Source organism: Vipera berus (genome assembly GCF_964194415.1).
Source record: "Vipera berus genome assembly, chromosome: 1".
Classification (NCBI taxonomy): domain Eukaryota; kingdom Metazoa; phylum Chordata; class Lepidosauria; order Squamata; family Viperidae; genus Vipera; species Vipera berus.
Window position 1 is genome coordinate 36,193,064 of NC_138202.1, and position 13,781 is coordinate 36,206,844.

Consider the following 13,781-nt stretch of genomic DNA (forward strand, 5'->3'; position numbering starts at 1 on the left):
GGGGGCAATAAGCTGACTTTGTAATAATGCCGCTTGGGGGGGGGGCGAAAGCCCTAATAAGCAGGCATATACATAGAATGAAGGCTATTGCTAAGCACATTGATTTGTGCTTTAGATTGTAAGCCGCCCTGAGTCTTCGGAGCAGGGCGGGATATAAATAGGATTAAAAATATATATATAATAAAGGCAGGATAAAAAAAATCTTTAAAAAATCCCATACCAAGCTAGTACTAAACTTCTTTTCTCTTAGGGATGTAGGGGGGGGGTATATTTTCCTCCAGGAATCTTTTCTTCTGCACTTTCAGTCAGATCTGGGTCAATTTTGAACTTGCTATTTCTTTTGCTGGCTTTCCCAGCGCACCAAACTTGATCCTGTTGGGTTCAATTTGGGGAGACTTATCCTGCTGATGGATCATGATACCCTTTTCACGATTTCTTTTCAACATCATGTTGTACTGAAAATACTATAAAAAGAGAAAAGAAAAGGTTACAGGATAAAAAAAATACATACAAAAACAGCTTCTAGGTGTTTAATCACAATATTAAACCTTGGTCAAACTCAGTAGTATTGATCAATCTTTCCATTACATCCGTAAAAAGCCAGTTTGCAAGCACAGCATGAATATTGTACAAAGCAATCCAAGATCATAAATATTAGTACAGCAATGTCTTTCCATTATAAAACAGTAAAATCTGAAATGGTATAGGGTCTCCTGCTTGAGCAGGGGGTTGGACTAGAAGACCTCCAAGGTCCCTTCCAACTCTATTATTCTGTTGTTGTTATTTTTATCATCAAGCGAACATTCTGCTATTCTGTTCTGTTAATACTATCATTATGCCTCATGCTTAATAGATCTCTAGTTGTCTATCACATTTACATTTTAAAATATATTACTCTTTGCAAAACCATATTAAGGAACTTATGGCTATGAAACCAAAATGGGATGATAGTGTGGTAAGTCCATAGAATATGCGCAAGAATCCCCTCCATTTCTACTTCCAGTATAAGTGAGCCCTTTTAAAACATCTTCTGAATTGTCCAACAAATATGAGAAAATGTTTTTATTTAATGTCATCTTAAAATAATAGGAAATATACATTATTCAAGACTTGAATCCTTGTTTGTTATTATGAGGAATTCCAATTCCTTATTCCAAAATTCTTGCAAATACTATGTCCATTGTAACAATACTTTTAAATTTGGAATAATCCTGAACATATTTCAGTGCTTACAGTAAGTCAGGAGTTTTAGATCCTGCTAATGCAATTGGATTAACCTCTGAAATCTAAAGTTGTTTTGATTGGATATATTACGATCCCTTAATCTCAGATATCCCAATTCCTCTTGCAATAATTTGAGTGTTTAAAAAACTTGACTGGAAAATAGCTAATTGCAGTATTAATACTCATATTAGTCTATGAATGGGAAAAACAGTTTTATCTGTAGTTTCTAGATTAGGATTATTCCAAAACATGTTTATGATATGAATAAAAGTCAATGTTACACTTCTATTCTGAATTATTTTAAATACGGTATGTCCTGTAGTCTTTAACACTGCAAATGTGGTATTGACTAAATTACTTAGTTTTAGTCTGTGTAGAATACAAGTCTTTTAAGTAAATAAATAACCAAATCTCAGTGCCAAGGTATTATAAAATAACTTTTTAATTGCACCCATAATGACTTGTTCAGTTGGATTAAATAAAGAGATGAAGTTAAAATACTTTCCAGAGATAAAGCCAAAAGTTATGAACATCATAACTCTGTTGTCATAATTTAAAGAAAATTTTCAGGTTCATCTTTCCCATAAAAACTCCTACACAATCATTTTCTGCCAAATGTTTCTGTTACTTCCATTCCCTTGAATAAAACCTCCTGTTTTCATTTTCATTGCCTTATGTTATTTGGCAATGAACTAGGGCAGGGGTGTCAAACTCAATTTCATTGAGGGCCACATCAGCATTGTGGTTGCCCTCGGGGGGCCGGGTGGGTATGGCCAGGGTGGGCGTGGCCTACTGGGTGGGTGTGGCTGGAGTGCGTATGGCCTACTGGGTGGGCATGGCTAGCTCTACATCATTGGCATCAAGGGTGCCTATGGGGGCCTGGGCAGGAGTGGGACAGATCTGGGGGTCTCTGGCAGAAGGAGGGTCTCTTGGCCAGGGCCAAGACAGTGGGGGCTGTTCCCTCACTGTTTCCAGGATGGCTTCGAGGGCCACATGAAACCACTTCGTGGGCGGGATCCGGCTCCCGGGCCTTGTGTTTGACATGTCTGAACTAGGGAAAATAATGTCCCAAGTAAAATATGTGAATTTAATAAATAAAACCATGACAGAAGATTAGAATGATAGATATAACCTTGTTTTATGGTGCTTTGCTTTACTATACTTCTCAGATATTTCATTTTTTTACAAGGCCCCACACCAGCAAAAAGATTTTAATTCATTGAAGGCTCAGATGATAATTGGCATTTTTAATAATAAAGTGTTTTTTTTAAATTAAGGTATGTATGTTGGTTTTTTTTAGACATAATGCTATTGGTCAGGAACTGAACCTACAGTATTTCCGAAACATGCTTATACATATTATCTCATTCCATTCTTTACACGTAGTGATATTTGGGAACAATTCAGTATAAGCTATAAGACTATATCTGTGCACTAACCTATAAAGTTAAACCAAGGACTGTAGGCTCATATCTGTTACCTCTCATGTAGATTACAGGTAGTCCTCGAGATATGACAGATCACTTAATGGTTGTTCAAAGTCACAACAGACACCTCCACCCCCCAAACTAAAAACAAAAGTAGTTTTTGTTGCTTGTCTGGCTGCCTTTAGGACTCAGCTTCTGCATTTTGTGAACATTTGTGCTGTGGCCACGTTTGCTTTTGATCTGAACTTTTTTTTTCAGCTTCTCAACTGCAAACAGGCTACAAAGAGATTTTCTTTGCTTGTTTGTTTCCTTTCCTCTACTGAACTCTTCAGCCTGGAATTGCTCATCAAGGTAAGCAGTTTACAGAATTTGTCATTTTCTTTCCATGCAGGCAGGTTGCTTCCCCAAAGGCTAGCAAAAGCCAGGGGAGGCTTGCAGTTTCCCAATGGCCAGCTGATTAAGGTAGAGACCTACCCTGCAAGCTTGGCATCATTGGTCAAGCATGGAGGCTTGTTTGGAACCCTCTCTGGCATTGCAACCCAGTAATGGACCCTAATCTAGCCGGGCTCTTTCCCCCCCGATGGACTGCTTTTGGCTTTGCAAACCCTTTGGCTGCTAGTCTGCCTCCTTTATGGGCCATCTGGTGTCACTTAACAGTTGTCACTACTTGTGTCAACCACAGGAAATCAGAAGAGAAGGCAATTCAACTGAATAGAGGTTTATTGCATGCTAACACTCCCTATAGGAATCTGAATTACTAACGGTCAAAGCAAATTGGCGGTAGATCAGAATCAACAGAATTCCAGATGGGCTAAACTTAGATCTCCTATGCATGGGAAGGAACTCGTGACTAATTATGCGCATGACCCCTTACCCCGGGCTTAGCCTGGTCATCTCCTAGATTGTGATCCCAATGAGCAGGCTCTACTATAGTTGTAGGTGGAGGGCTACCTGCACTACAGCACCTTGTGTGGAGAGCTCCCTTTGAAGACTATTGAAAGCTGTAATTGGTATAAAATGCGATAGCTCATCTTGCCTTGTGTAGGAACTATTATACATATATGATACTATGAATATGCTTCCGAGTATCTAATTCTGACTTATCAAATATTACTACTAGTTTCAACTTTCTACATGCCTTATGTAGAGATACTGAGGTTTCCCCTGTGGAAGATTTAGTGGGGAAAATTTAGTATTTCTCAGTGATGGCCCTGATCTTGTGAAACAACCTTCACCTTCTTGTAAAAATTTGTGCAATTTCATTTCATTTCTATCCTGCCTTTATTATTTTTATATTCAACTCAAGGTGTCAAACATATCAAATGCTCCCTCTTTCTCCTATTTTCCTCACAATAACCCTGGGAAGTGAGTTTGGGTGAGAGACAGTGAACGGACCAAATGCCCTCTCTCTGACACTCAGGAAAGTAGATTTCAGGTTCATCAACAGAACTTCCAAAGTTTAAAATCTTTGTGGAAAGGAGGTGCTTCCTTATGAAGGTGTATTGTTAGGTATGTATTGTTTTATTTTGTAGTGCAGTATAAAATAAGAAGAGATATAAATACATGTAAATGATTGGTTTGATCATTTTCTTTAAAGAAGTGATTTATTCTAAACAGACATGCATAGAATCATGCCAAAACACAATACAGTGTTAATTTTCAATAACTATCCAATTGATATGGTTCGGTATTTCTTGCATGGTGTATATTCTGTCTGTCTGTCTGTCTGTCTCTGTCTGTCTGTGTGTGCTGGGGACATGGGATCCCCTTTTGTGACCTTCTAGCAAGCAAAGTCAATAGGGAAGCCAGATACATTTAACAACTGTGTTACTAACTTAACAACTGCAGTGATTCACTTAACAAATGTGGCAAGGAAAGTCGTAAAATGGGGCAAAACTCATTTAACAAATTTCTCACTTAGCAAATTTTGGGGTCATTTGTTGTTGTAAGTTGTGGACTAGCTGCATATAGATTGTTCTGTATCTAACTTAAAATGGCAGAATGTAAAAATTATACTTATGTTATTTTAAGCTTGTAGGAAGAGAGTTGTACAAGGGAGAAAAAGACAAGACAAGAAAAGAAGAAATAAAACTTAATTTTGATACCGAGAGACATCTTAATATTGCCTTATTTGCAGAAAGACTTTGTAATGCACACAGAGCTTTGTCAGGCCTAGAGTCCTTCATTCTAATCATGTTGCAACTGATCTCTAGGAATGCCCAATGCCTAGTGAAATTGTTCTGATGATTCATTTGGAGAAGAAGCTGAGATAATGCTGGGATCAGATAACTCCGATATGCGTAGAGAAGGGAATTTCCCAAGCTTTTCAGCTAATTCTTTTTCATGGATGGGAAACATTTTTTTGTCAATAAAGTCGAAATATTTGACTCTTAAGAAATCTGTTCACAGGATTAGACAAGAAGTGAGCTTCAGGCTATACAAAATTACTGCTTTTCATGGACCTACTAAATATGACACAAGACATGATGAAAATATTTTTTTCTGGATGAACGTATTTTAAATTTGCAAAAGAGAAATTTCATACTGGGTATGGCTTAATACAATGCACTATTCTGTAACATGGGTGCCTTGGTTTTGGCCTAAAGTGCCAACTTAGACTTAATGATTTATAAAACAGGGCTTGTGGTTTCACATGATCTGTGAATTCCATTTTTATAACCAGGTTTTCAAACTGTAGCCAGTGTAATCCATGACTGCTTATCCATGGCCACCAAACCTAGTGGCGTTATGCTAGCAGATGGGGAACTTGACTTATTAGTGATTTTTGCCTAATACATCATTCTGTACGACATCCCACAGGCTACAAAATGTGAGGTCTTTTGTTATTATGGCTATGGGGGCCTACTGTAGATAAAAGAAATTGATAATTTAATGTTTCCACGTGAAATGAACAAAGCCAATGGAGTGATGTAGTGGCTAAGGTATTGAAAGTTGAATTGGGATCAAGTAAGGCCTGCCATTTTCTCTCAGTCCTGGATGTTAGACTGGATGCTATATTTGTAAATAAATAAATAATTTATTTATTTATTTATTTATTTACAATGAGACTTGTATGCCGCCCTATCTCCCGAAGGACTCAGGGTGGCTAACAACAATAAAATACAAATATTAAAAAAGAATTAAATTGTGTCAAAGTCCCACTAAAACCAATAAAAACATTTAGAAGCATAATTAAAAACCCCATTATCATCAGTCCAGGTTGGCCTGTTGGAAAAGATATGTCTTAAGATCACGGCGAAAGGACCGAAGGTCTGGGGCCATCCGGAGCTCCCGGGGGAGTTGATTCCACCAAGCAGGTGCCCCAACAGAGAAGGCTCTCCCCCTGGGGGTCGCCAGCCGACATTGTCTGGCCGATGGCACCCTGAGGAGGCCCTCTCTGTGTGAGCACACAGGGCAATGGAAAAACGTTCCTGGCAGCAGACGGTCCTGCAAATATCCCGGGCCTAAGCCATGTAGGGCTTTATAGGTAAGAACCAGCACCTGTATGTATTGTTGAAAGGATGAAATGAGGGAAAATGCAGAAAGGCAGAATGTAAATGCAATATTAGCAAATGAAATGGCTTCCAGATTTCAGGCAAAGCCATTAGAGCAGTGGTGGCACAATGGTTAGAATACAGTACACTCCAGGAGTTCGATTCTGACCAGCTCAAGGTTGACTCAGCCTTCCAAACTTCTGCGGTTGGTAAAATGAGGACACAGATTGTTGGGAGAGGTCTGTAAAGTACTATGAAGCGGTATATAAGTCTAAGTGCTATTGCTATTATTGGTTACAGCTATATCAATCAGCCCCTCTTTCGGGCCTTTGTAGATAATGTGTTTGTTCAAAGGAAGTGATGATCTCATTTTTCATGTGGAGGTGTTACTATTCTCTCCAATGAAATCATCTTCCTAGGATTTGGAAGGCTATTGTTCTAGCATGCTACCAGGTCTTTATGTAATTGTGTGACAGCATACATCCTCTCTATGCTGAGATTTCAGGTTCAGTCCTAGCTGTTTTTGGACAGGTCTGAGAAATCCTGAATGATTGATTACTGTCAGTGCTGGTTGAGGATGGCCAAACTTTTTTTTCTCTCTCTCTCTACGGGTCACATTTCTTTTGCAGGAAGATGCAAGGTAGATCACATTGAAGCCAAAAATACCTCTGGCGCTCTTCCCCTTCCCTCTTCTGGAACTCCTCTTACTGTACAGTCTTCTCTGTTCCTGGTGGAAAACAGGCTCTTCCTGGGTGTTTGGAATCACTTGCTTGCAGAGCCCGTGTGAAAGTAGGTCAAGGAGCACCAACTTTGCTGGGGTTGCTCATTCCTCGAGTAGACAGGAGGGAGCTGGACTAATAATCTGACTTGAGATAAGTAACTTTCTGCAATACCAAAGAAGAGCACAAATTACGGCCATTCCCAATTCCAGATATTACTGTAATGTACATTCTTATTTAGGTATCTTTAGCTATTTCTCCCTGTGTATTACTTTTACCTAGTGCTTGCCTGACAAAGAGTCAACAAATGCCTGCAATATTTTAATTTAGAAGGCAATGGATTTTTTTTAGCCTGCTGTCAAATCTTTTGAGTACTGTAAAAATGTATACGGTGTTGATATTTTGAGCTCAAAACAAAATTCTATGTTTGGAAGTTTATTCCTTCCAAACTTTTGCTCTAAAATTGAGTATTTTGTTCTAAATTGTTTCAAAGTCTTCTGTATTGGTTTATGTTTTGGCCTTTTAAATTACCAAACTTGGGAGACTTTGTAAGAAGCAACAATAACAAACTGTCTGGTCTGAAGACAAGACAAAGGTTAGTAAGGTAATCACATATTCAGAGACTGGGACAACTAATTTTGGACATAGAAAATAGATGTAATCCAGTCTGATTATTAAGTTTACTATTATTTTAACTGTTTTCTATGAGTAAGTTAGAGTTTGCAGATAAAATGGGGCATAACTCACCTAACAAATATCTTGTAGCAACAGAAATTTTGGGCTCAATTGGCCGTAAGTTGAGGACTATCTATATATGGTGAGCTTTCCTTTTCAATAAATTGCCAATTATAAAAAAATATGCATTAAAGGTGAAGTTGCAATGCATTATTAAGTTTTCAAATTGCCAAATTATTTATTATATTCATACTCTATGTATCTGTTTACACAATTTTCAAGAAACACTGCATGTTTTAAAAATAAAAATTATAAAATGTAATAAAAAGAATGAAATCAACAATAACAATTTTGGTGAAAGATATGAGTTTTCATAATTTTCCTAAATACTGGAAGAGCGTGGAGCAAAGGAACCTCTTTGGGAGTGTTTTTCGTATCCTGAGGGCCACAAAGGAAAACCTTTTCTTGTAAAGTGAGCTTTAAACAAAATAAATATACAGACATTGTTTTATTTGTTGCTTAATTGTTTCTTCCATGATTTCTCTGAAATTTTTAAAAACAGCTTAAATATGCTTTTAAACATCATCTCTTTGGAAAATTTTCTTTAAGTTATTTGGTTGCCTATTATTCAGTAAGTGGTATTCAGACCTAAAAAACAAATGGCAATTTTACCTTCCATAAATGAAGAAAACACAATATGCTTCAAATCTTCCACGTCAGGCTGCCTTAAGTATGTAAGCTATAAAACTCCTGCTTCTTTTTCTGCTGACTTAACTCACTGTGTGGCCTTAGCTAATCCATCCTTCTCTTAATCTTATCTTTCCATCAACAATATGAGATTGAGTCAATTGATTTTTTAATGTTGCAGAATTCATTGACACCATGTATTTGGCAGCCAATATGTTAACCTGATTTATACATCATTCTAAGGCATGGTTTAATTTAGTATAAACTGATTACACTACAATTGGTTGGCTATGTAAATATGAGGAATAAATAAATTCACATGTCACGCTCAACCATATACCACAGATATATGCACAATGGCTCTGGTAACATACAAAAATCAGGTAAACATATAATGGTTTGCAATATTGTGTAAAGTAAACCATGTAGTGGAATTCCCTTGGGATAATCTATTAATTGGACTTAGTCTTAATACAATGAATAAATCTAGTCTCTCAAACTATCTTAAGGGTTTCTATTCAGGGTTATGATTAAGATAAATTGGGGGAGGACAGCATCTGCCACATTTGGCTCACTGAAATCCATCCAGCCACCCATAATGGGTGGGTATCCATTAAAAGCAGCCAATGCGTAGAAATATGCTATATAAATTTTATGTTTAAGTACTTTAGTTCCATTCTTCATCTCAAAACAGGTAGTCTGCAACTTACAAGCTTATTTAGTGACCATTCAAAGTTATAATGGCACTGAAAAAAGTGACATGTTGTTTTTTTTCAGTTATGACCATTGTAGCATCCCCATGATCACATGATGAAAATTCAGATGCTTGGCAAGTGACTCATATTTATGACGATTGCAGTGTCCCGAGGTCATGTGATCACCTCTTGCCACCTTCTGACAAGCAAAGTCAATGGAACAATCATATTCACTTAACAACCAATGTTATTAACTTAACAACTATGGGAAGAAAGGTCAGAAAATGGGACAAAATTCACTTGAGAAGTGTTTCGCTTAGATCGTGTTTTTAATATTTCTACCTGGAGCCTTTGAACTCTGGTGCTGGATAAGACTCCTGCGAGTCCCTTGGACTGCAAGGCGATCAAACCGGTCAGTCCTAGAGGAGATCAACCCTGACTGCTCTTTAGAAGGCCAGATCCTGAAGTTGAAACTCAAACACTTTGGCCACCTAATGAGAAGGAAGGACTCACTGGAGAAGAGCCTAATGCTGGGAAAGGTTGAGGGCAAGAGAAGAAGGGGACGACAGAGAATGAGGTGGCTGGATGGAGTCACTGAAGCAGTAGGTGTGAGCCTAAATGGACTCCAGAAGATGGTAGAGGACAGGAAGGCCTGGAGGAACATTGTCCATAGGGTCGCGATGGGTCGGACACGATTTTGCAACTAACAACAACAACAAACCTGGAGCAAGAAGCTGTTATTTTTTTGTTTCAGGAACACAAGATTTAATGCTGGTGTATTATTGTGCTCATTGGATGTGTGCGCAGTCGATTAAAGGCAGAAATGCACCAATGAGGGACATGTTTGCTGTGTTGAAACCACTGGCTTTTATCCATATATACAAGTGCTAAGCTAGTGCTTTTTGCTTAGGCTTGCTTCTCTAGCAGATCCTAAAAATGAAGTGAAGGCATTTTGAAAGGCTTATGTAAAGGAGGAAGAACTTCTAATGTCTTTTTCTAGCAGAGGCTTGCTGTACTAAAATCAAAAGGGTTAGATGCTTCCTGGTAACTGGTTCATAAATCACAGTAAGTCATGTGGATTGTTCTTCATTTAGTATGCAGCATGAACTCAGTCAAAGTTTATACGCTAAGAAAGCCACAACTTTGTGCGATATGTGAAACTAGTTAGTATAATATCAAATTGCAAAAGTAATCACTATGACTGCTCTTTGAATTTCTCAATTGTTGTATGGTATTATGGCTGAATGTCATGGTGAATAGCTACAGCCCAGTGCATTATTAGAAATTATTCCACAGGCAAGACACTATACAAATGAATTAACATTAATCATGATTCAGCAAAAGTGCCAGAGATACCACAGCACACCACAACTGATGACAAACTGACACTATTTCACTTTCTAAATATATTTCCAAACTAAAATAACAACATGGCCTGATCAAGACAGGATAATCACATGTGGCTTTGGGAAGGTTAACACCCTGCCTTCTATATTCTATATAGAATACATTCTATGCTCAAAATGAAGAAGTCCAAACTTATCTTCTTTGCTAGGCTTAAGTGAGCCCTAAACTAAAATGTTCCAATGCCACACAATGGAAGACTGCTGATGTTGCTCAAACAGCCATCATTTCTACATTGTCCTGATGGTCAGGATCCTTATCAGTAGTAAACCAAACATTTGCAAACACCAGGTTGTAAAATGCTATTTTATTTAGCATTGCTAAAATAAAAAGTCATTGCAACAAATCATGACTGTGTTGTAAGCCTTTTGAATGAAATGTTTATTCCATCAATCCTTCAGTATGATGGAACTGAGTAAATCCAAATAAATAATATTACTTTGAGGGCTAAAACAGATGTAGTATCTTTCATGCAATTCACGCAGTTCATGAATGTTTTAAAATAATAGATGCAGGCTAGATTAGAAACAGGGACCATAAGACAAATTGTATCTATTTATTTAATATCAAGTATTCATATATTTGCTAAATATATGAGTACAATTATATCTATACTGGAAATAGGTCAATACTTTCTCAGAAATTCTTCCTGGACATCTTTTTCGTTCTTCTAGTTCAGGACTAGAAATGTAACTAGAAATTGCAGGAAACAGCTACTTTACAAGACAGCTCCTGAGGTTCTGCAGCACAATTTTGTTATTCAGATTCCCCAGCAAGCCATTACGGTTGGTGTGGTATTAACAACCAGAGGTTTCCCTGGATTTAAAGCAAACGGGTCCAACCCGTGGCCTGCATGTGGCCCTGGGCAGCTAGTAATGCAGCCCCACAAGATCACAAACTTTATATATATAGCACACATTAAGTGTATTATATATTTTATATGCAGCCCAAGACAATTCCTCTTCACTCAATGCAGTCTAGGCAAGCCAAAAGGTTGGACACGCCTGATTTAAAGTCAAATTTCTCCACCACAAGAGCAGAAGGAATGCCACTGAGTGGGTTGTGGTTTATGGCTACAGCAGCCTTCTTGGATTTATTGTCCTTTGGATATACCAGATCTGTTGATCTTCAACCTCCAGAATTCTCAGAACCAACCTGGCTGAAGTTAACAGACTCAATATATTTGGAAGATACCAGAATCAATACATGTCCTCCTTCAGATCTTATTTAGGAGGTAACATGTGTCTCGACTAGTCACATTCTTAATTAAACGAAAACAAAATAACTGGGGATTAAAGGACTGTCCACCATATGTGTTCCTTAATAAATTGAGAAAAATATATATTAAACTTCTTAAATTATTTTCTAAAACATGCTGGAAATAGAACATTTGGAAATAACATAAGATATGTGAATATAAGTCTAACTTTTCTAACAAAATCTTTGGGAAGCTTCTTTCTAGGGAAGAAGACCTTTGTTCAGTGGTGGGATTCATATGGTTCGCACCACTTTGGCAGAACCGATATCTAATTTTTTGTTGCCCAGGCCCAGAATGGACTTCCAGAAGTGGCATCCACACAGAGAACCGGTTGGTCACATATCTGAATACCACCACTGCCTTTGTTACTTTGGGTCCTTTGAAAAAAATTTAGATATTTGGTCAAAAAACAAAACAAAACAACAATCCCAAACAAAATTTTTAAAAAGTGGTACTAGTTTAGGTCACAGATAAATACATTTACTGCAGGGGTGTCAAACTGGTGGCCTGTGAGATGGATGCAACATGTGCAGGCCATGCCCACTTCTGCTCCGCAAAGGCAAAAACATCGCGATACATCATGTGATGCAATTGACGCCCATGATTTAGTGGTACCCGTCTTTTGACCTCAGTGATGAAATCAACAGATGATTTGCTTGTATGCTGCTTTCAAGTGCAGATTTCAACTTATTCAGACATGCTATTAACTAACCGAGTGGCATACTCTTCTTTCAGCTTAAGAGTGAACGCATCAGAAGGAAAGGTGGGCATGATATTAGTTGAACGGAGATCCTGGATCCAAATTTCATAGGCTGGAATAAAGCTAGAATCCAGAATGTGTACCTTAGTCAGGTTTAAAGCCCATATAAGGGCCCTTGAATATATCATGGAAAAGATAAAATCATGATTTTGGGCTGCTGTGATTCAAGGACTGAAGTCAGAACTATGTATTGTTATTGTTGTTAGCTGCGAAGTCGTGTCCGACTCACTGCGACCCTATGGACAATGTTCCTCCAGGCCTTCCTGTCCTCTACCATCTTCTGGAGTCCATTTAAGCTCACACCTACTGCTTCAGTGACTCCATCCAGCCACCTCATTCTCTGTCGTCCCCTTCTTCTATTGCCCTCAATCTTTCCCAGCATTAGGCTCTTCTCCAGTGAGTCCTTCCTTCTCATTAGGTGGCCAAAGTATTTGAGTTTCAACTTCAGGATCTGGCCTTCTAAAGAGCAGTTAGGGTTGATCTCCTCTCGGACTGACCGGTTTGATCGCCTTGCAGTCCAAGGGACTCGCAGGAGTCTTCTCCAGCACCATAGTTCAAAGGCCTCAATTCTTTGGCGCTCAGCCTTTTTTATGGTCCAGCTTTCACTGCCATACATTGCAACTGGGAAGACCATAGCATTGACTATACGCACTTTTGTTGACAGGGTGATGTCTCTGCTTTTTAGTGTGCTGTTTAGATTTGCCATTGCTTTCCTCCCCAGGAGCAAGCATCTTTTAATTTCTTGGCTACAGTCCCCATCTGCAGTGATCTTGGAGCCCAGGAAAATAAAATCTGTCACTACCTCCATTTCTTCCCCATCTATTTGCCAGGAATTGAGAGGGCCAGATGCCATGATCTTGGTTGTCTTTAAACATTAACCCAACTTTTGCACTCTCCTTCTTCACCTGCAACAAGAGGCTCTTTAGTTCCTCTTCACTTTCTGCCATTAGAGTGGTATCATCTGCATACCTTAGGTTGTTGATATTTCTCCCAGCAATTTTAATTCCAACTTTTGATTCATCTAGCCCTGCCTTTCTCATGATGTGCTCTGCATATAGGTTAAATAGGCAGGGCGACAGTATACAGCATTGCCAGACTCCTTTCCCAATTTTGAACCAATCAGTGGTTCCGTGTCCAGTTCTCACTGTTGCTTCTTGGCCCACATATAGGTTTCTCAAGAGACAAATAAGATGGTCTGGTACGCCCATCTCTTTTAAGAAATTGCCACAGTTTGTTATGATCCACACAATCAAAGGCTTTAGCATAGTCAATGAAGCAGAAGTAGATGTTTTTCTGGAACTCCCTAGCTTTCTCCAAGATGCAGCGTATGTTGGCAATTTGATCTCTAGTTCCTCTGCCTCTTCGAAATCCTGCCTGTACTTCTGGTAGTTCTCGGTCCACATACTGCTGGAGTCTAGCTTGTAGGATTTTAAGCATA

The 13,781-nt window shown here is 38.5% G+C and overlaps 1 long non-coding RNA gene across 1 annotated transcript in view; it reads right to left on the minus strand.

Annotated features, from left to right (window-relative positions):
• Positions 1–389: 389 nt before the first annotated feature.
• Positions 390–13,781, minus strand: part of LOC308679176 — a 121,339-nt gene continuing 107,947 nt past the window's right edge. The window contains exons 4-5 of the long non-coding RNA XR_014028715.1: positions 6,812–7,029; positions 390–464 (exon numbers count right to left, since the gene is read on the minus strand). This is a non-coding gene — a long non-coding RNA (uncharacterized lncRNA). The remainder of the gene's footprint in view (positions 465–6,811; positions 7,030–13,781) is intronic.